This window comes from Gallinula chloropus, assembly GCF_964237585.1.
Source record: "Gallinula chloropus genome assembly, chromosome: 1".
NCBI lineage: Eukaryota > Metazoa > Chordata > Aves > Gruiformes > Rallidae > Gallinula > Gallinula chloropus.
The window spans coordinates 201187731-201210406 of record NC_140085.1 but is presented as its reverse complement, the minus strand read 5'-3'; positions in this window follow the sequence as shown (position 1 = coordinate 201210406).

Sequence of the window (22676 nt, the reverse complement as noted above, 5' to 3'; positions counted from 1 at the left end):
GGTGATCAAGATTGTTTGAACACTAAACACTAACATTTCGGCTTTTAAAATCATCTCCAACAACATCATCATTGATCACTGGAACATTTACAATTTTTCAGCTATTATTGACTTACTTTTTGACATGCCCTTCTATCCCTCATGCCTTTGCACCTGAGAGCTTTTCAGAACAAGCAGGATTATCTGCTTTCAGGTAGTCCAACTTTCAGGACTACCTTCATCATCATCTGGGTGAGCATTTGAGCAGTTAAGTTCAAAGGAGCCTGTTTTCCAGACCCTAACACTGTGTTCCTTTTCTACCAATGTCATTGGTACTATCTCTCTTCTCATGGAATGTGCATCATCTGCTTGCATCTCCCATTTCTACATTAGGTGTCACAGTTTAGCCCCAGCTGACAGACGAGCACCACATGGCCACTCAGTCTCACATAACCCTGGCAGGATGGGAAGGAGAATGGGAAGACAAAGGCAGACCTCATGGGCTGGGATAAGGAGAGGTTACTGGGACAGCAAAGGGAGAAGGAAAGAGCAACAATAGGACTTCTAAGGAAATGTACACAACATTGGTAACACAAGACCTGAGGACCCACCAGACTCTCTGCCCATGCTCAGACAATCCCAGAGCTGCCCCTCCTGGATGAACCCCCTTTCATAATGAACATGATATGGAATATATCCTTGGCCAGATTAGCCCACCTTTCCTGGCTCCTTGTGAAAATTAACTCTAACCTAGCCAAAACCCAGACAATACGTATGGGACCAGCCCATCTCACTATTAAATTAGGTCAGGACAGTTACTTGAAAAATATTATGGGCAGTCACAGGTCCAACACAGCACACTGGGGGACATGTTTGCATTCTCCACACATTTCCTAGCTCAGGCTTTTTTAACACTGGGCATCTGGTGCTTGTAGGAACAAAATTCTCATTTATACTATACACAACTGAACACTTAGCACTGTGCTTTTATTACTACAACTTGATTTTCAAGGTAGCTTACTAACCTAATTGTAATTTATAGACCAAATGTTTCAACTTAACAGAAATAACATCATTTTGTTTTTCTTTGATAAAATATAAAGTTAATTTACACTTCTGGGTAACAAGGTAACTTCCAATATCAGCATATTCCTAGTTAATTTACTCACATGTAGTATGACTTTTAGGTCTCAATTGTCTCCCGCTTGCTTTTCTGAAAAGGTAAAAATCTCAGCATGATAAGTGCATTGTGTTCATTCTGCAACATCAAAAATAATTTCTTTGCTTAAAATTCTATTTTAACACTTTTGGACTGGAGTCTCAGAAATGACAAATGTAATTAAAGCTTCGCTTTAAAATACTTCTCAGAGATTATTTGTAGTGAGAAGTACTTCTGTCTCGGTGTTCTGAAAGCTGTGCTCAGTGAAACCAGGTTAGTTTTCTCTTAACAATTGCAAAAATAAAGATTTCTTCTTTTGTTGAAGGAGTAACAATCTAGTGAAAATAACACTGAACACCAAACTAAACCACAGAGATCTGAACAGAAGGGAAGGGGAAATGGCATGAAGCTGTGCCAGGGCAGGTTTAGATTGGACATTAGAAAAAAATTTTTTATTGATTGGACTTGATGATCTTCAAAGGTCTTTTCCAACCTTGTGATTCTGTGATTTTAAAAGAGCACAAAATACAATCATTGTGTTAGAAAAAAGGCATTAGTATTGTACTTACACTATTCCACTTTCTGCAGTGCATATCCATTCCTGCTTTTTTTTTTTTCTTTCCTGGTTTAGCATGTCATTCCTGCTACATTAACATGCTGTAATTTTGTAATGTGCATCTTTGACAAAGTAACTAACTGATCCAAGGGACAAAAGAGGTGCAATACGCTGAACCTACCTAGGTTGCAGCAAAATGCCAGATGAAAAATTCTTAATGAACATAGTTGGAGGTTGGTCCATATTCAAGCACCACTTCTTCCAAGCTCAAGATCAGAGCATCCCAAAAGTCAAGAAAGGGAGGCGGAAGACCTGCGTGCCTAAACAGAGGACTGCTAGGCAAACTTAAGTGGAAGAAGAGGTCATAGAAGGAGTGGATGGTCACTTGGGAGAAATATAAGATTGTTGTTAGAGCATGTAGGGTGGAAACTAGGAAAGCCTCTTTGGAATTCAACAGTGCAAGGAAGGTCAAGGACAACAGAAAGGGCTTTGTCAGATACGTTGGAGACAAAACTAATGCCAGAGGCAATGTAGGCCCTCTGTTGAATGAGGTGGATGCCCTGGTGAGTGAGGATGGTAAGAAGGTGGAGTTACTAAATGCCTTCTTTGCCTCTGTCTATGCTGCAGGAGCCCCAGACGGCTGAAGCCCCCAGAGAAAGTCAGGATAAACTATGTGTCTGCCTTGGTTGATGGGGACTGGGTCGGGGATCAATTAAGCCATCTGGACATCCATAAATCCATGGGTCCTGAAGGGATGCACCCAAGGGTGCTGAGGGACCTGGCAGAAGTCATTTCTGGGCCACTATCCATCATCTTTGCTATATCCTGGGAAACGGGAGAGGTGCCTGAGGACTGGAGGAAAGCAAATGTTACTCCACTCTTCAAAAAGGGCAAGAAGGAGGACCTGGGTAACTGAGCCAGTCAAGAGGGTTGTTAGGAGCAGTCAACATGGTTTTACCAAGGGGAAGTCATGTTTGACCTATCTGATAGGCTTTTATAAGGATATAACCAGGTGCATAGATGATGGTAGGGCAGTAGATATGATCCTGTTTAATATCTTCACTGACGACCTTGATGAGGGAATAGCATTGACCCTTAGCAAGTACACCAATGTTACAAAGATGGGAGGAGTGGCTGACACGCAGGAACACTGTGCTGCCATCCAGAGAGACCTGGACAGGCTGGAGAGATGGGCAGGGAGAAACCAGATGAGGTTCAGCAAAAGCAAGTGTAAAGTCTTGCACCTGGGAAGGAACAACCGCTTGAATCAGTACAGGCTGGGGGATGACCTGCTGGAGAGGAGTTCTGTGGAGAAGGACCTGGGGGTCCTGGTTGATGACAGGTTGGCCATGAGCCAGCAGTATGCACTGGTGGCTAAGAGAGCCAATGGGATCCTGGGGGTCATCAGGAGGAGTGTGGCCAGCAGGTCAAAGGAGGTGATCCTCCCCTTCTACTCTGCCCTGCTCAGGCCCCACCTGGAGTACTGTGTCCAGTTCTGGGCTCCCTGGTATAAAAAGACAGGGATTTCCTGGAGAGAGTCCAGAGAAGGGCTAAGGAGATGATTAAGGGCCTGGAGCATCTGCCCTATGAGGAAAGGCTGAGTGAGCTGTGACTGCGCAGTCTTGAGAAGAGAAGACTAAGGGGGGACCTTATTAATGTTTATAAATATCTTAAGTATGGGATGCAGGGGGAAATGGCCAGCCCCTTTTCAGTGGTCTGTGGAGACAGAACAAGGGGCAATGGCTGCAAGTTAAAGCACAGGAAGTTCTGGGGGAATGTAAGGAGAAACTTTTTCACTCTGAGGGTGATGGAACACTAGAACAGGCTGCCCAGAGAGGTTGTGGAGTCTCCTTCTCTGGAGACATTCAAAACCTGCCTGGATGCATTCCTGTGTGATTTAGTCTAGGTGGCAGAGGGGGTGGACTAGATGATCTTTCAAGGTCCTTTCCAACTTCTAATGTTCTGTGTTTCTGTGATTCTGTGAAATAGAAGAATCCACAAAACTGAGCAAAGAAAGTTTTGCCACAATGGTGTTTCAAAGTGGGGATTGCTGAACAAATAGTACCAGTGGAGAAATGGTCACATGACTTAACAAGTAGTTTCATTAAGAAATTTTGGCACAAAAATTAGGACTATGCAAATTAAATTTGTCACTGGAGCAAATTTGAGAAGCATTATCAATAGCAAAGACGTTCAAGATAAACAAAGAGGAAGCAGTGGACGACCTTGAGGACTTAGACTACAATTTGAATGACATTCTGCAGTAGAAAAAAACCCAAAAGGCTAAAGATTCCTGCTATAAAATCAGTTTGAAATACAAAAGGAGAGAATGACCATTGTCTTCACCAATTACAGCATGACTACAACATGATGTGCTTGCAAATAGGCATAGCAGATAGAATATTCCAGTAGATCTAGGTAAATATTAGAGCTATTATACAAGGTCTTTGAAAGCAGATGATACCACATTGCACATGGCTGAAGAGGAGTATTGGGGCCAAACACGTGAACAGAAAGGCTCCTAGTGTAGTGAGGCAAACGGACATCCCATTAGTTTTGGAGAAAAATGGCACCATAACTGGTCTCAACAAAATAACAGATTAACAACAACCAAAACAAGTTCCAAAAGAGAGGACTATTTTTTTTGTTATATAACAAACAAATTTTAGCCTCAAGAAGATTCTGAAACAAACCTCCTAAGAATTGGAGGAAGGAACATAAAACTTATCTATTCTAAAAGTGACAGGGTAAATTTACTTGTGGGATAATTCCCCGTGCATTCCTGACATAGCAGAAAACTGCAACCAGTGAATACAGACACAGACTCAGGAGCTAATGATGGATGAAGGATTGTCCTCTATTTCTCCCCATACATTCTTGCTCTGTCTTCTTCCTAGGAAACCATTCACCAAGGGGTAGCTTGAGAGTTCTGGAAATGAACAGAAGTCACTTCTAAGAAAAAAAAGCATAGTTCCTGTACCAAAAATGGGATCCTCCAGCACTTAACTTTTTATCATCACAGCCTCATGCTGTAATTTCAAACCAGAAGATTGTTACTGATCATGTCCAAGAATAATTTTATTTCCTTCTGTGCATGTATATGGACAACTTATGTAAAAAGGAGGATGTTTCACTTAAAATCATAGTATGATAGAAGAATTCAGGTTAGAAGGGATATCAGGAGGTTCCTGGTTGAGGCGTCTGCTCAGAGCAGAGGTAATTATTATGGCAGTTGCTCTGGATCTTGCCAGATCCTGACTATGTGGAAAGATGGAGGTCTTTAACCCACTAACTCTCTTGACCCTTATTCCAGTCTTTGATCATCAAGATAATTTTTTTCCTAATATCCAGTTAGAGTTTTATTTGATTTTAGCAAATTTTTGTGTATTTTTCTTTGTCCTTTTGTGCACTTCTGGGATGAGTTGGAATCCTTTTTCTCTATTCTATTAGCAGACAAGCCATAGAACCAAAAATAATATTTCTGTACTGGAAATCTTGACTATTTCCCTCATTTAAACCTAATTTGTCTTTGAATTAACTCTTGGGTTAAAATAATTGAGCAGGTCCATAAATCTATTGAAATTGAGGCCCAAAATTGAGAATTCATCATTCAATGTTATTATACACTAGGCAATACAAAAGAAGCTTGTGATTTTGCAGATGGTCATGATTCTTTTCAGCTGTTTCAGTTTTGTGTTTAGAACAATAGGTACAGTATAAATATCCTTACTTGTTTTATTTGATGTAGCAGAAGTCTTTGTCCATTGTCTTGGTTTTGGCTGGGATGCAGTTAATTTTCTTCATCATAGCTGGTGAAGTGCTGTGGTCTGGATTTCAATGAGAATGGTGTTGATAATGCACAGATGTTTGTTTGTTACTAGGTAATACTAACAATATGTCAAGGACTTTTCAGCTTCTCATACATATTTCCTAGCCAGTGACAAGCCTGGGGGTGCACCAGAAGCTAGGAAGAGACACAGAAAGGACAGCTGAACCAACTGGCCAAAGGGTTATTCCATATCATATGAGGTCATTCTCAGTGTAGAAACTTGGGGCAAGCTGGCTGGAAGTATGATCGCTGCTCCAGAAGGAGCTGAGCATGAGTTGGCTGGTGGTGAACAATTGCATTGTGCATCACTCATTTTGTATATTCTTTTATCTTTTTTTTTTTTTTTTTTTGTCTTTGCTGACCTTTAACTATCTTTATCTTAATTAATAAGTTGGGGTTTTTTTTCCAAATCTCTTCCCCACTCACCCACTCCAGGGTGGGGAGGATTGCCTGAGAGGTTGCGTGGTGCTTCATGGTGCTTGAGAGGTTGCTGTCTGATGTTAAACCGCAACATTCATAAACCTCAGAAAATTTATTATTTTTAAATTAATTTTAAGTTGTTCATGAAGTTTTAATAATAATTGTAATTTTAAAAACCTAATTATATATTTTTTCCTTGTGATTTTATTGTTAGGCCTCCAGAACTAGGAAGAGATGAAGCAGGTATACTAGAGGCAAATATTTAGGTTATTGAACCATAACTGTATTGAATTCTATTTGAGAAATAATTCAAATATTCAACTCAGAACAATACCTGAATATCAACATTCACAGAAAATTAGATTGTCCCATCACAAAAAGGCCACTTTGAATGACTACTGCAGGTCATCTATATTTTTGATCCAGTGAATCAGAAAGAATTTATGTCTTTGCGATACAATCTCCTGATGACATTGTTGACATTTACAAGTTGTGAATTTCTGCCAGGCATAACCTGAGCTGCTCCATAACACATACTACATAATTGTTGTCATTCCTTCAACATACAGTTATTAGTTTGTTCTCAATGGAGATGTTAGAATTCCTTCAGATAATACTAACTTTCACTTGAAGAGTGCAGTATGAACCTACTCAAAAATAAAAGGGAAAACGGCATTCAGAGGACTTTTTCTCTTTTGAAATGAAAAGAAAAATGGAATTTTAATAGAAATGGAATGTTTAATTTGAATACTGAAGTCAAAATACAAAAGGGGGGCAGTGGGTGAAGATAAAGATAGAAGAGGTTAATAGCTCTTGAATAGATGACCTTCAAAGGGTCATCTTTTGGATCCCTTTGAAGGCGTAGGGCTCTGGAGAGTCATTTCCTCCCTAAAATCTGAGAATAGCATGGAAGGAAACAAACTTGACCTGAAAAAGTAGAAATAAATGCCAAGTGTCAGCAGGCAGGGCCTCTAGAAGTAGCATAGTCCTGTTATTCCTTAGACTGGATGAGAAGTAATATAAGAATAGTTTCTCCAGTCTCTTGAGCCTTGGAGACCTTTTCCTTTGATAGGGACCCCTCCACATCTAGCAAAGACCCTTTTTACAAAATGGGATAAAGGATATTCTTTTATCCTCCCCATTAGCCCTTAGAATGAAGCTGCTGCACAGTTATGCTGCTGAAGGATGTTTTTGCTCTTCACAGAATCACACAAGGTTGGAAAAGACCTTTGAAGATCATCAAGTACAACCATTCCCATCCTAAGCTAAACCATATTCCTAAGTACCTCATCTACCCTTTTTTAAAATACATCCAGGGAAGGTGACTCAACCACATCCCTGGGCAGCCTGTTCCAGGCCCTGACAACTCTCTCAATAAAAATTTTTTTTCTAATGTCCAATCTAAACCTGCCCTGGCACAGCTTCATGCCATTTCCCCTTGTCCTATCTCCTGTCACCTGGCTGAAGATACCATCGCCCACCTCTCTACAACCTCCCTTCAGGTACTTGTAGGTGGTGATAAGGTCTCCCCTCAGCCTCCTCTTCTCCAAGATAAACAGCTCCAGCTCCCTCATAGGATTTGCCCTTCAGACCTTTCACCAGCCTGGTTGCTCTTCTCTGCACTTGCTCGAGGACCTCAATGTCCTTCTTATGATGAGGAGCCCAGAACTGCACACAGTACTCAAGGTGTGGCTTCACCAATGCTGAGTACAGGGGCACAATCACTTCCCTAGACCTACTGGCCACACTGTTTTTGATACAAGCCAAGATGCCATTGGCCTCCTTGGCTGCCTGGGCACACTGCTGGCTCATATTCAGCCTGCAGTCAACCAACACTCCCAGGTCCTTCTCTACTTACAGCTCTCCAGCCAGTCTCCCCCAAGCCTGTAGCGCTGCATGGGGTTGTTATGTCCCATCTGCAGCACTCTACACTTGGCCTTGTTAAACTTCATCCTGTTGGTCTCAGCCCATTGGTCCAGTCTGTTCAGATCCCTCTGAAGAGCCTCCCTACCCTCAGGCAGATCAACACTTCCTCCTAGTTTAGTGTCATCTGCAAACTTCCTGAGGGAGCATTCAATCCCTTCGTCGAGGTCATTGATAAACATATTGAACAAGACTTGACCCAAGACTGAGCCAGCTTATGACCAACACAAGAATCAGGTTTTTTTTCTTTGAAGCATAACAGATATGCAAGCAAGGCCATGATAACCTCCTGCTTAGTTAGACAGAACAGAAGTGATAGACACACATCTAGAAATTTAGACCAGATTTCTTGTGAAGGTGTAGTGGTTGATGTGACAGCTGGCTAAATCTGAAATTGGTCTTCCAAATATCTTCCTGCTCTTAGTTCCTCTGTCAACAGTTAAATTTTATATGAATTTGAATATAGCCCATTGACTCACTCTTAATGTATGTCAGTTGTTGCATCACTAATCCTACAACTCCAGTTTTGCAGCTCCCTTGTGCACTGCCCTTTTCCTGGTCACTGAATCTCAGGTTCATTCAGAAGCTCTCAGTCCTGAAAGTGAAATAAATATGTTCTGCATCTGAAAAGGAGAGTGGCAGAAAGAGGAATAACCTTTAGCCAATATACCTTCTATAATCACATTAATAAAAACCCAGAAGACAAGCAAACGAAGAAAAGCCTTGCACTCATCTGCATGAAAATACATCCTCAACCATCTGAAAGAATTGTTTTCTTCCAGATTTTATAGATGCAGATTTTATAGAGCTACTATACACTAACCTTACAGAAAAGCATACAAGAATTAAAAATATCCTGACCTTTCTCCAGGTGTCAGTTCACCAGCCAGAGTGCAATCTGACAAACATAATAAACAAAAATACTGAAGTATGAATCGCCAACCTAGCAATGTACCCAAGATGTGCAAAACAAGAAATTTTGCCCTTACCCAGAACAATGGGGAAGATAACTTTCAAAGCCAAGAGCTATTTGTGAAGCATACCTTGTTTGCAGGTTTTTTCCATTTAAAACTACAAGGACTCTTGCTTGAACGATGTCAGAGCTATGATAATATTGCACTCATGGTGGATTTTTTTTTTCTTTTGGAGAATGTTGAACTGTTTAAAAAACAAACACAAAACAACCCACACGACAATTCTAGACCTCAGATGAAAAACTCTTTCTCATAATAATTACTGATAATAATTACTGTTGTCAATCACAAGCCTTGATAAAGCACATGAAAAAGGCAGGACGCTTTAATTCATGTTAATTAATGAGCAGTGGGATGCTTTTCATTTCATAATAACTAGAAACAATAGGAAGTCACCAGCCAAAGAAAGTAGTTTGCATAAGAAAGCTAAGGGAAGGTCTTTGGGGAATTGGCTTCCTCTTAGGTGCAGGCCCCAATGCAGACTTGTCCATTACTCAAGGTGCACATGCGTTCACATCCAGGTTTGAGCAGAGCTCCACATTCAGCATCAAAACATTTTTTTATCATAATGGATAAAGGAGAAAGGAAGAAATTGAACTTTAGTGCATTCTACCAGGACGCATCCAGAGGAAAGTTTGTTTTCATGGTATGATACATGACATTTATCTGACCAAATATACAACTCTGAACTATTGATTTAAATATTTAATTAGACAAAAATTAGAAAATTTTGGGAAAGGCCCCCAAAGCTTTTTGGAGTCTGCTCAGAGCTTCCAAATTTGAAGAAGTATCATTGCTATGCATCACTTATTTAATGTAGTTAGCTAACTTAGCTGATAGGGGAAAACAAACTGTTTTATGGAGTGCTTTATTTCATCCTAAATTAAATATGTACAATAAAATCAATTAATTGTCTTCCAGAAATACCCATATCTCTGTACATTGTAAAGGGACCCTAGGTTAGGATCCAGATGTAGCCTTTTAAAGTCAGGCAAGGTGAGTCCTATTTTCCTTTTTTTTTTTTTTTTGTATCAAGCTACAGCCCAGCACCCACAAATCCATAGTCATCCATAGGTCATCACCTGATACAATGAAGTTTACTCTTAACTTTGCAAACAGAAATAGGTAGCTGCTTAGTTAGTATAAGAGTGTGACTGACAGCAGCTATGGTGGCATTTGAGATACACAGAAAGCCAAAAGGAAGGAAGGTTGGTCATCCTGCACTAACAATGGAAACAGAAAGCTCTCACTGGTGGAGTCTGCTGGAAAGGCAAGCTTGCACAATGTAGGTAGAAATAACAATAAGGACGAAAGGGAATGGCTTGAAATTGCATCAGGGTAGATTGATCTCAGATACCAGGAAGAATTTTGTTACTGAAAGGGTTGTCAAGCATTGGAACAGGCAGCCCAAGGAGGTGGCAGAGTCACCATCCCTGAAGGTATTTAAAAGGTGTGTAGATGAAGTGCTTAATGACATGATCTGGAGGTGGACTAGGCAGGGTTAGGCTGTTCTTGGACTCAATGATCTTAAGGGTCTCTTCCAACCTAGGCAATTTTACGTTTCTATGAAAAAGCTCTTACCAAACAGGTTAAAAAAAGGGAGACTGATCTTTTCTCTCCAATCCACACTTGCTCCAGAGGTATTCAGAAAAAAAGTATTTTGTATGCAGATAAACAGGATGAAACTTAAAAAAATACTTGATTAATAACATTTTTTCTCTGAGAAATAGCCCAGAAAACACCTAAGTATTAGTTATTAGCTAAGCCCAGAGGTCAAAGGGTAACTAATATTACAGGCAGGCACAGCCCTTGTGTGCTGATACTCTCCATGCTAAAGGGCTGACTCAGGGTCAATATTTCTATAGAAGGTACCAGATACAAAAAAAAAATTTGTTGTGAAAAGATATTGAACAGACCATTCTCTGAGCAGTCTGGAATCCCTGTGTTTCAGTGTAGGGTCTGATTGTGAATTTTGATCAATTATGTGCTTGTTGTACATCTGACTAGGGATCTTTGACCTGATAAACTGGGTTTGAGAGCAAGAAAGGGAAAGAGGATAATCTGGCTAAAAGGAAACCAAGAACCAGATGGTTAAAGGAAACATCAAGTTGTTTTCTGGGTTTCTAAATTGGTGCTCAAGGGTCTGATTTGCAGAGACTCTAATCCTTCATAGCTGCATTGAGAGATGCTAGGAGCTGTTCTTGATCACACTAGATACAATATAGAGCTAAGTACCCTCTTGGGAAAGAAAGAAAAAGAAAAAGGAAAAGAAAGGTAAGGTCATCAGGGTGTCTAATCATTCAGCCCTGATTAATGAAAACTTGGTCCTTTCTTATGCAGCAGATCTTCATCTAAGGCACTGGGAAATAACTTTCCTCCATTAAGGTACCATGGGAATACTATTTAATATTTTGGAAGCCTGTGGACACCACAGTGATGACTACACTATTCAAGATGATGGGAGGATTAATATTCCTGTACTCACAGAAGGATTTGAGGAACTCACTGAGGCATGAGACCTATGGGTGAGGGAGAAAACCCACATGTATAAAACCCATAGTGTAATCTTAATTCTGGCAGTTTCTAGCTCTTAATTTCTAGGAGTCACAGCCTTGAAAACATTCTCTTCTGTTGTTGGGTTTTGTCTGTAATAAATATAGAAAGAGACAGAGGTTAAAATGTACATAATTTATCTAAAAGCAGGCTTTGTGTTCCCTCCCCTTTGTCTCTGGAGTGATGTCCCCAATGCTTATGTAAAGCTAATAAAAGGAGAAAACTTGGATCCTTTATCATTCACCACAGAAAACAAAATTATGTATTTATATAGCACAAAATATGAATTATTTACCTGATGGACCGCAGTGGCCTCTGAAGAACAAGGCTATCTGTCTTACTAATACAATTTGAACTCAAACATGACTTCAAAAAACCAACAAAATTTGTACAAAATCTTAATCCAGTGCTTGTAAATAAACAATACAGCAAAAAAAAAGTATAAAGAAACTTTTGATTTTCCTTTAAAACTCCCAAATCCTTAGGCTTTCCTATATCTAGTACAACTTTCCAAATACTCATTGACACCAATGTTTGAAAACTTTCTTTTCATGATGTTTTCCCCACAAATATTGTCAGCACAAGTATTTCTATTCTAAAAGTATGCATTTTTTTAACATTTCCCCAATGCATAATAAATGCACTATCAACTCCCATGAGTCCCAATGTTGTCCCAGGCAGAATATGTGTGATTGAAATGAACAAATCTTTAATTTGAAGTCAGGTGTTAGTTGTTCAGTTTATTTATGGGGATTTTGCTATACAACTGAAAGAGATTCAATATGCCTTGGCTCCAGTGTATACCATTTAAGCAGCTGGCTAAAAGTAAAAAAAATCAGCTTCTTAACTAATTTAGGCTTGCCAATAGGACATCGTATGTTTTGAAAATTTAGTCTCTCAAACCAGTGCTGTTTATTTGATGAGAGAATAACTTAGAAATAACTGCACAATGCTTTCCAAAACAAAAAACAAACAAACCTTCCCATACTTATAGAATCATAGAATAGTTTGGTTACTTCAAGGGAAACTTCAGGTTTTTGTAAGCATTTTTAATGGCACAATAAAAGAAAGCCACAGAATAAGAAAGTATTGTCAATTAGGGCCTGCTAGAAAAAGTTCTGGAGCGTTGTTTTTTATTTTATCCATATTGTTTTTTGCAATATTACTGCTTGCAGCTTAACTCGAGACTGAGATTTATTTTCCAATAAATCAAAATAGTTACCAAGGGAGTAAGAGGTAAATAAAGATAACTGGGGCAATCATCACTTATACGAAACAACAGAAAAAACCATGAAGAAAGTCATAGCTAACACCAGAGCTCAGAGGCTGAAGTATTTTATTCCTTTTAATAAGTTTCATATTTGTAATAAATCTGATAAAATACTGAACTGTTGTCAGAGACAATAGAATGGCAGAGTATTGGGGAATTAGTAAATTAATAGAATGACTGAGTTGGAGAAGATAAGAAAATTAGAACTTATTTTTTATATATAGATACATATATATGGAAAAAAAAATTACCAGAAAATGAAGCTAAGCAAGATCAACTTTATGTTAAAATGTTATTGATTTGCAACAAGTAAAAATATCCAGATTCACAGGAAGCATTCAGTAACATCTGAAAATTCAAGTGCTCCACAGATAGCCTCTCCAAAATTGTTGAGATCCAAAGTCTGCATTCAGTTCTGAAAAGTCTTGTTTCAAACACATTATTCATTAAAACCAAAAAACCAAACAAAAAAACCTCAGTCTTCAAGGAGACAAGATGCTGGAAATTGCACTCTCAGAAAACTACAACTCCATTCAAAACAAATGCCATATAAATAAAAGATAATGTAAGACCATTAAAACACCTTGATGTTGTTACCTGCTGAGGAATGCATCCTACTGGGACTTTGCCTTATTCCCTCAGTTGCCACCTGTGTGCTGACTACCACAGGTAAATCACTTGAATCCTCCCCACTTCATCTTCCCCATCACTAAATCAGGACTGACACATAACCAATTTTGTAAAGTGCTCTAACTTCTAATGACAGAATTCTGAGCTGGGAGCTCAGCACTATGATAAATAGGAGATTTTGGCATAAAAAATGATTATGTTTTTAATGGAATTACAAAATATAATTGACCCTTGAGCTTGATATTATGTAATAAAAGTAATCAAAATGTGTGACAAATTATCTTTTTTATTATGTCTTATATCATAATTATGTTTTCTTAAAGTATGCTACAAAATTCAAGGATGGTTTTCTAACCATTGAAACAATAAACATCTAGTGGGGATTTTTTTTTTTGTTTTAATTCAAACATAGAAAATGTGTTCTATTATGAAACAGTTTGTATAGCACTGTGGAACACTTTGAGCAAAAAGGAACTATAAATTGTTAAACAGTGTTTAAGAGTACACCAAAATAACAACAAAAATACGGCTTGATGGCAGCAGAGTGTAATTGGGCAAATAATAATTGCCTCGGTGCCTATTTGGGTATGCAATCCCATGGTTTGATACATGTAAAGTTCTTTAACAAACTTTATGTGAAGTTTAAATTGAGCAAAATAATCTCAGGAAAGTTATTAATTTATAGCTGCTCAATTGAATAGTGTCTATCATTAAAGAGAGAAATGAAGAAAGCAAGACATGCATAATAAATACTGGTTATCCTACTTATAATATATTCTCCATTTGCTTCAATACACAGTCTCTTAAAAGCACTAATGCACTTTTAGCAAGCGCCTAAGTCTGTGGAAGAATCCACTGAGTGATATCAAATACCAGGACTGCAGGGGTAACTTAATGAACCTTAGGATAGGTTGTTCTTGAAGATCAGTCTGCTTTGCTGGGTCCCTTTCCCCTTCAGAATAGTATAGCACAGTATCAGGTCTATCACATACCAGATGAAGCTGAACTTCACATTCAATCTCTTGTTATGTACTCACTTTTTCCCCTTTCCTCCGGATCTAAAACTACAGCATGTCATGGTCAGTACAACTAGGGCTGCCTCTGATCCGCTGAGTCTTAATTCTTCCTCATTGTGACCTACAGGGTCATCAGAAAACATAACCTGGGGCATCCCATTCAACACCTGTGTAAAAACTGGTACACACACCAGAAATCTAGATCTCTGGCATCCCAACATATTGTTTTCCAGAAGGATTCAGAGTGGCTAATATTCCCCATGAGAACCAAGGGCTGAAATCATGAAACTTCTTCCAGTTATTTAGAGATTTCATTTGCCTCCACTTTCTCTTTATCAGATGGACTGTAGACATCCACCATGATGTCCTCTTGTTAACCTCCCCTTTGAAAATGATGCAGAACCTCCATGCATCTGAGCTCCTTCTTTAAAAGTACAACAGCTTGCCCTTTGTCTTCCTTGCCTTTCTTTCCTACAGAGACTCTCTACACCTGTCACAGCACTCCAGTTGTGCAGGACTCCACAATACATCCTTAATCTCAGTAATATCATAGCCCTGTAGCTGCTCAGGGACTTACATTTACTTCTGTGTCTTTTCCATACTACCTGCATTTATCTAAAGGCCTTTCAAGTGGGCTTCTGCTCACATCATTTTCTCCAGAAGAATACGAGACATTATCAAATCATGAAGTTTCCCCTCTGTCCTCCTACTTTAGCTTTTATGTCTGTCTTCCAACAAAGTTATTTTAAGTTCTCCTCGGTAAATTAGCAAGTCTGTTGGAAAAGTTGTTCTTGTTGCACTTCATCAGATGGATTCCACCTCTTTCCAGAAACACTCATTTTTTGGACAGGAAGCTGCAGTCAAGAAGGCAAAAAAACCTACTGGCATCGCGAGCCATGAAAGACAGAGCTGACCTATATCTGCCTTTCTATGTCCTTCACCTATCCCCAAAAAATCCTGTAGTCACTCTTGAACTTGCCAGAGTCTCCATTGGTAGTATCATGGTGCCCATATGTCAAAAAAGCAAAGAACAGCAGTCTGGATGCAACACAATGCTGTGTGTCAGATGGTATGACGTATCTTCCATCTGACCAAGTGTAATCAGTCTGTTATTGTTGCCATACCTCACTGAACAATGTTTGTATGGATTTCCACAAGCAGATGGTACAATAACAGTTCCAGTCAGCAGTTGTGGAGGCACATCAACAACTGTTGGGCACAAGATAGCAAGGTCTATGGAGAGGTGATGTGTTCGTGTGGGAGAATTGAGTAAAAAAAAAGATGGCATCATTGCTTCATTGAACATATGCCAGTCCCACTAGGACATGGCTCCAGTCTGGGAACATGGTGACAAAATGAAGAATCAATGGTCATATTTCCTGACAAGGGCACCCTTAGCTTTATATTAGTGATACATCAGCACAATGGACCACATCCTGTCTGTCTTTACTGAAAGATGAATATGCTTCCCTACTCCCTTTGTGCAAAAAAATGTCTTTCATGACTTGTCCTGTCCCCTCACTAATTCCTTAGGTAATTTTGCATTACGTATATTGGTGAATACTTTAATGTAAAAGTGACTATATCAATTTATGCTGATTGAATCAAATTTAAAAAAATAACCTTTCTAGTAGTTAAATACATTTGATAGCAACAACTGGCATCCTTCTGCCTCGATCTAGTATTTAAAGATAATCTTTTTACCTGGGTCCAAACTCATGTCCACTTACATCATTCAAGCTACTTTTAAATTCACATTCCTATTTTCTCTGAATTTTTTCCAAATAATATCCTTTATCCTCAATAAATAAGGAAGAGAATCATAGCAAACCTTTGCCTTGCAGCACTGTAACTTCATTTATTTATTTATTCATTTATATCTCAGTTACACTAATGCTCAGCAAAAGCCAAGCAAATCCTGATTTCTCACTTAATGTGTTTTACTTTAAGATGGGAATTATTAATCATTTAGTGTTCAGTCCCACAGCACTGAGGATGAACATCTGTTGATAACCATCACTGAGCTACTCAGCTGCTGATGATTGTGTTGCTATCACACTCGGAGCCTGATAAACTGAAGCAGATTATTTAGATTCTGAACTCTTTGCAGTGGGGATTATGTCTGCTTTCTCCCACGGCGTATCTATTACAGCGTAGAGCTGACTGGTAGCATTTAGGAAAGGCTGGTAAAGAGGAAAAGGGGCTGCTCATTAAGGCAGGGATAAACTGGGACCATTTTGCACTACAGGTTTTTGCAACAGCTGGCTCTAAGAGATGACAATCCATAAAGATTATCTCTGTTGTGCCACAGGAGAACAACTGGCAATACTTGTCCCCTGGGAACTGTGCACTGCAGTGTCTCTTCAGGTACCTACAGTAACTCTCACATAAACTACTAACCCTTTTAGATGCTTTCCTCCTTCCCACAAAATTAATCTTAGTTCCCAACACTTGCTGTCAAAGGAAAAAGAACAAAACCAGAAAAATAAAACCGAAACCCAACAACCAAAAGAAGCTCTGCTCCTTCCCATGAGCCTTCTTCACCTTTTCAGGCACCATTAAGCAATATCAACACTGTATAAATTTCCTTTTCTTCCTTCCCATGCCCTGTTGCGACCCTGCTACACTTCTCTTCAAGTCTCAACCCTCATTTCATCCATGACATGTCTGCTTGGAAACCTGGGATGCAGGATTTGGCCTGCCTATGTAAATACAGCAGGGCAAACTGGGAACTCCAAGATTATGCTCAGCAGTTTATTGCCCCACTGTCCCGATTCAAAAGGTTATCGTGAGGAAAATAGCTCTGTGACAATGTGGCCATAGAGCAAAAGCATATTGAGCTTGTTTGTTCCCATCTGTGCAGATATGCCCTGAGAGAGCCCTTGCCTGTATTAGGCTCTCTTCTGGAAACAAAAGTAACAGGGGTGTGCAAGATTTCAGATTTGTATTTCATGGAAAGGTTCATAACAATGAAAGCCATATCTATTCAAGTTCTCAATGAAAATGAAGGTAGTTCAGTATTCCCCCAAAAATTAAAAAGTACTAGTAAAAATTCAAGAAATCTTTCAGAAGCCTGCACCTTGGAAAAGCTGATTTTTTAATTTAACTTCTATGCTTTAAGTATAACATTTATAATATACGAACATGTCTCCACAGAAAAAGCACTCTGGAAAAAAAGAATAAAGACCAACCACAAAAACAAAACAACAAAGCCCAAGAGAGACTTATTTTCTTCCATTTTGAGAACATTTTCTGGTTTGTAACTCATGATTTCATCCAGACAGACTGGTTCCTGGGAAAAGAGTTGGTTTTGTATCAAAAAACGATTTTCTGTTGAAAAATATTTTGTTGGAAATCTGAAGGCAATTCTACTGAAATTCTTAAAATGGCTGGTCCATTCATCAGTTGTATTCACCAGACCATGCCAGACAAACCAGGCTCAATCTCTGCTAGTATAAATTGATTTAGTTCTGTGTTTAGTTTAGATGTGTTTCTGATGCTTTCTATACAACCTGCTGCTGAGTTCACACACTGAATTCCATCCTGCGATTAGCAGTGCTCTGCTAACGCAGGGAACAAAAGTTCACCCTTGATGTTTACCGTGGACAACAGAAAGAAAAAGGCATTTCCATAAGACAATTTTGGCTGGCCTTAATCACCCTGTAAAGGAACTAGCACCTTCCTTTCAATGTAGGCAGAAGATACAGTGACCCTGCTTGGGCAGGTAAAAGACTGAATCTGCTTACAATGCTTATTGTACATGACACAGAAATATCTCCATGCTAGCCTCTGGAGACCTTTGTTTTTTAAGCCTTTGCAGCATGAAGTATGACAGTGATGAGGAAGAAGACGAAGAAGAATTATTAAGGCTGAGTAATCCTTCCCTAGGACGGAGCTATCTCTTATAAACAGGTGCCGTTTTAACAAGAGGATGGGGAATAGAGCCCTATTAAGCAGAGTTACTGTGGCATTTACACTGTAAATTATGCTGCACAGCAATGGCTTCGCAAGTCCCGTGTCATCCAGACTGTGGATTTGACTACAACTGACTTCTTTTATTGTGCAAATTCTATGTTTTTAAAATTTATTTATTAATAGACTCACTTATGAGATAGGTATGTGCATATACAAATGGAAAGATAGCGGATCTTCCCCAAAGAGCTTTTAAGGCCTATTCTGGGTAAAGAATAGACAGAGTCCAATTCATCTTGTATCCAAAGTCTATTTCAAAGCATCCCATCAATTTAAATCCTCTAGGTGTGGAATTAATAATGATTAGATAAAATTAATAAACTATATAATCTTCAGAAAGTGATAACATTGTTTAGCTTTCTATCTCTTTATAGCAATAATCTCTTTATACATACTAATAGAAAATGCCAAAGTTTCTATTACCATACATCTTAGTCTGAAGCCTTTACAAAGGCAAAAATCCCCTGAAAAGAATGTCAGAGAAAGGACTTTGTGACTAGGGGTTACTATTCACTCCAAGCAAAATACACACCTTTTATATACCAAGGGTTTTTTAAACAGTGTTTAAATATTGTGTAAAACTTGTACTAACTCCCTATAAGGGAAGAAAGGAAAAAATTTGCTCCCCCAGAATATCTGAGGACAATGACACAGGAACCCTGAGGATTAAGAACCTTCAAATGTTTCTAGAGATATCATATCTTTATTAGTTTCCTGTTCATCCCTGGAGAAGAATTTGACAGTTGTCCCCAATTAGCAAAGTCCAAAATTAATTTGCTTCAATCAACAGAACTAAAAAGCTTAACATGTTCATTAAGAACAAAACTAAAGACCTCATCTAAAGAGATTTTCAAGAACTGGAATAGAAAGTTAATTCTGTTGAAGTCTGAAGAAATACTAGCTACTGATACAAAAATGCATGTTTGTTTGGTTTGGGTTTTTTTCCAGGAACTCTGCTTAATTGATCACAATAAATAAAACACCTATGTACATAACCTTTTACTTAATTGGTATGGATACAGTCAACATTCATGAAAACAAATGTTCTGGATTGTGTTATGAACCTTCTTATTTTCTTCCATTTCATCATTACCTCAATTTTCCCATCACATCTTTAATTAACATGAAAAGAGAGCTGATAATTAGGATGATCATCTAGAGGTCAAGCAACTCAATGAGATTTATTAAAGACAAAGAGCAGAGTTCTAATCAAAGGAGTGTAATTTCAAATCAAACCTTTAGAAGATAATCTTCATGGCTTGAATTTGCAAACATGTAGGTAAGTATGTTAATAAACTTTACATATGCAAATAACCCTGTTGAGGGCAATAAAACTAGTCAGAGGTGAAATGATACAGTTGTAAATGTAGGGAAAGTGCAGAAATTGAGCAGCAGAGCTTTAAACAGTGAGGGAGTTCCCTGAGGTCTGCCAAAGTCATTGGAGGGCAGCAGCACAGCACTACGTACGTGTCTAATGAGAGACTGGATGCACACACACGTGTAACCCTATAGTGCCAGACATTCAGATTCTGTCTTCTTATTCTCATGGCAACACAGAAAGTAAATTTTTTTGCAGACTGTCCTGGTTCCAGCCAGGCCAGAATTACCTCCCCAAGCAGACAGCACAAGTGAGCTGCTAGCCCAGGCTGTTTTCCACACCATCTGACATCTCTGCCCTATAAAAGGGGCTGGTCCAGGAGGGCGGTCTGAGTGTAGTGGGGTGTCAGGTTGATTTTTCTGTAGGTGCAGCACTGTGGTGTTGTCTAGTTGGTAAGGTATTCTGTTATCACCAGGTGTAAGTGTAATTTGCCAGGGGCTGTTATTATTGCCCTTTCACCATGATTTTGTCAGAAAACTGTCGTTATCCCAACCCACAGAGGCTCGGTCTGTTTCCACCCCAGGGGGGTGAGTGAATGGTGTGAGGTGTTCAGCCACTGTTTGGGGCTGAACCACCACACAGGGTCAAATTTGTCACTTCCTTCTAACTCATCCATGTGCTATCTGTGCTTTTCTAAATAACAACAAACACCTTTTTATCTGTTGTTTTAAGGATCATCAGTGGTAACCAAAGTAGATGTTAAAGAACTGGAGCTATTTCAAGGGAAGGACACATACACTTCAGGTTTTTTTCTTCTTTTTCAGTGCTGCTTCTTAAACCAAACTTGGGTAAGACTGTAACCTGGGAACCTGCAGTCAGGTAGAAGTCCCTTTGCTCATACCAATAGAACAAGCTTCTGCTCTTTCTTTCCAAGATGTGTTACTATTGTGCAGCAATCAAGAAGAAAAATCTGATTTAGAGAGTAAGGTAAATAAAAAGTATTGAAGTAGGAAAGAAGAGTCCATTTTGCACTTGCTTCTTTCTGACTGTGGTGGCCCCTTATTGGACTGTGAATAGCAAAGCTCACAGAATTCTCTGCTTTCCTCTATCATTCACTGCTGAAAAGTGTTCACAGCTTATATTCATATTTTCTTTCCCAATTTGCACATCTATGGCTGAAGGCACCACCTTCTGGCCAGTGCATACTGAAATCTGAGCCACGAGCAGCTGCAGTTTGTGTAGCGAACAGCTGAAACTCCTCATGCATCTTTACCTATTGTATTCTACAGAAAATGACACGTTCCTGTTAGTGCAAGAGTAATAGCTCAATACATGCACTTGCAATACAAAAACTGGTATTAAATAGGTTAGTCTGACAAGATAAAGATTTGTTTTTTCTTATGCCACTGTAATATTAAAATTAATATTTTAATGACATGAAAAAATGAGAAAGCTGTCAGTGAAATATCTTGAAAAATATTCATCTCCCCACTTTGCTTGTAGATATTTGGCAAAAAATAATCCATTCCAGAATGCATGAATGTGTCTGCTTATTTTTATGTATGCAAGTATAATTGAAATTAGTAAGGTTATTTTCATGTCTAGAGCACACATATGTGATTGGAGCCGGTAACAGACGCTAAATTTGCAAGGGCTGCATTTGCAGTAGCTGTGTATCCTGTCACATTTCCTATAGCTATCATATAATCTGAAAAAAAGAGCTTAACAATTTAAGACCTGTCACAGCATTATAAAAGACAAAATAAGGAGTTATTTAGCAGAAACACATGGAGGAGATTAAGGAAATCATTCTGCACTGCTCTGTGACTCATTCAGCTTCTTCCAATTGTTCTCCCTTTATTGCCATTTTCATGTTTGATATCTCTGTGGACCCAATCAAAATCTCTCATTTATGTTTCTGCTAAAAGAAGACAGATCACACCTCTTCATTCATTTCCTAGGGAAAAAAAAACCCAAAGCAAAACACAAACAACCTCTTGCTTAGATTTAACAAATGTATCTTTTCAATTTCTTATTTATGCAGAGGATATTTGGAACATACTTTTTTTTTTTAACGGTGGGATGTTTATCCACTCACAACTCACTACCCTTATTTCTCTCATTTCTCTCATATTTGTTTCACAAAAATTAATAATATGTACACAGACATCCTAGGTTTTCAGGATGTTTTGTAATCAGTTGTTAAAGACTAGAATCATAGAATTGTCTTGGATGGAAGCGACCCTCTAGATCATCCAGTCCAACCATCACTCCGACCCACCAACCAACACTAAACCATGTCCCTCAGCACCAGATCTTACAGTCTTTTAAACTTTTAAACCTCCAGGGATGGATACTCAACCACTTCCATGGGCAGATCATTCCAATGCCCAACAGCCCTTTCTGTGAAGAAGTTTTTCACAATATCCAATTTAAACTTTTCCTGGTGTAGCTTGATGCCATTTCTTCTGTTTCTATCCTATCACTTGTCACTAGGGAGCAAAGATCACCTCCCGCCTCTCCACAACCTCCTTTCAAGTAGCTGTAGAGAGCAATTAGATCTCCCCTTAACCTCCCGTTCTCCAGACTAAACAACTCCAGTTCGCTCAGATGCTTCTCATAATATTTATTCTCCAGTCCCCTCACCGACTCATCACCCTTTTCTGGACACACTCCAGAACCCTAATGTCTTTTCTGTAGCAAGGTGCCTAAAGCCAAACTCAGTACTCAAGGTGGGGCCCCACCAGTGCTGAGTAGAGACGGGCAATTAGAATCATAGAATGTGTAAGGTTGGAAGCTACCATCGAAAGACATTAGTCCAACCCCCTGCAGTAAGAATGACATCTTCACTAGATCAGGTTGCTCACAGCCCCATCAAGCCTGACCTTGAATATTTCCAGGGATGGAGCCTCCACTGCCTCTCTGGGCAACCTGTTCCAGCAATCTACCACCCTCATATGGAAGATTTTTTCCTAATATCCAACCTAAGTATCCCCTTTTCTAGTTTAAAACCAGTAGTTCTTGTCCTATTGCTACATACCCTTGTGAAGAGTTCTTCCCCAATTACTTCCCTAGTC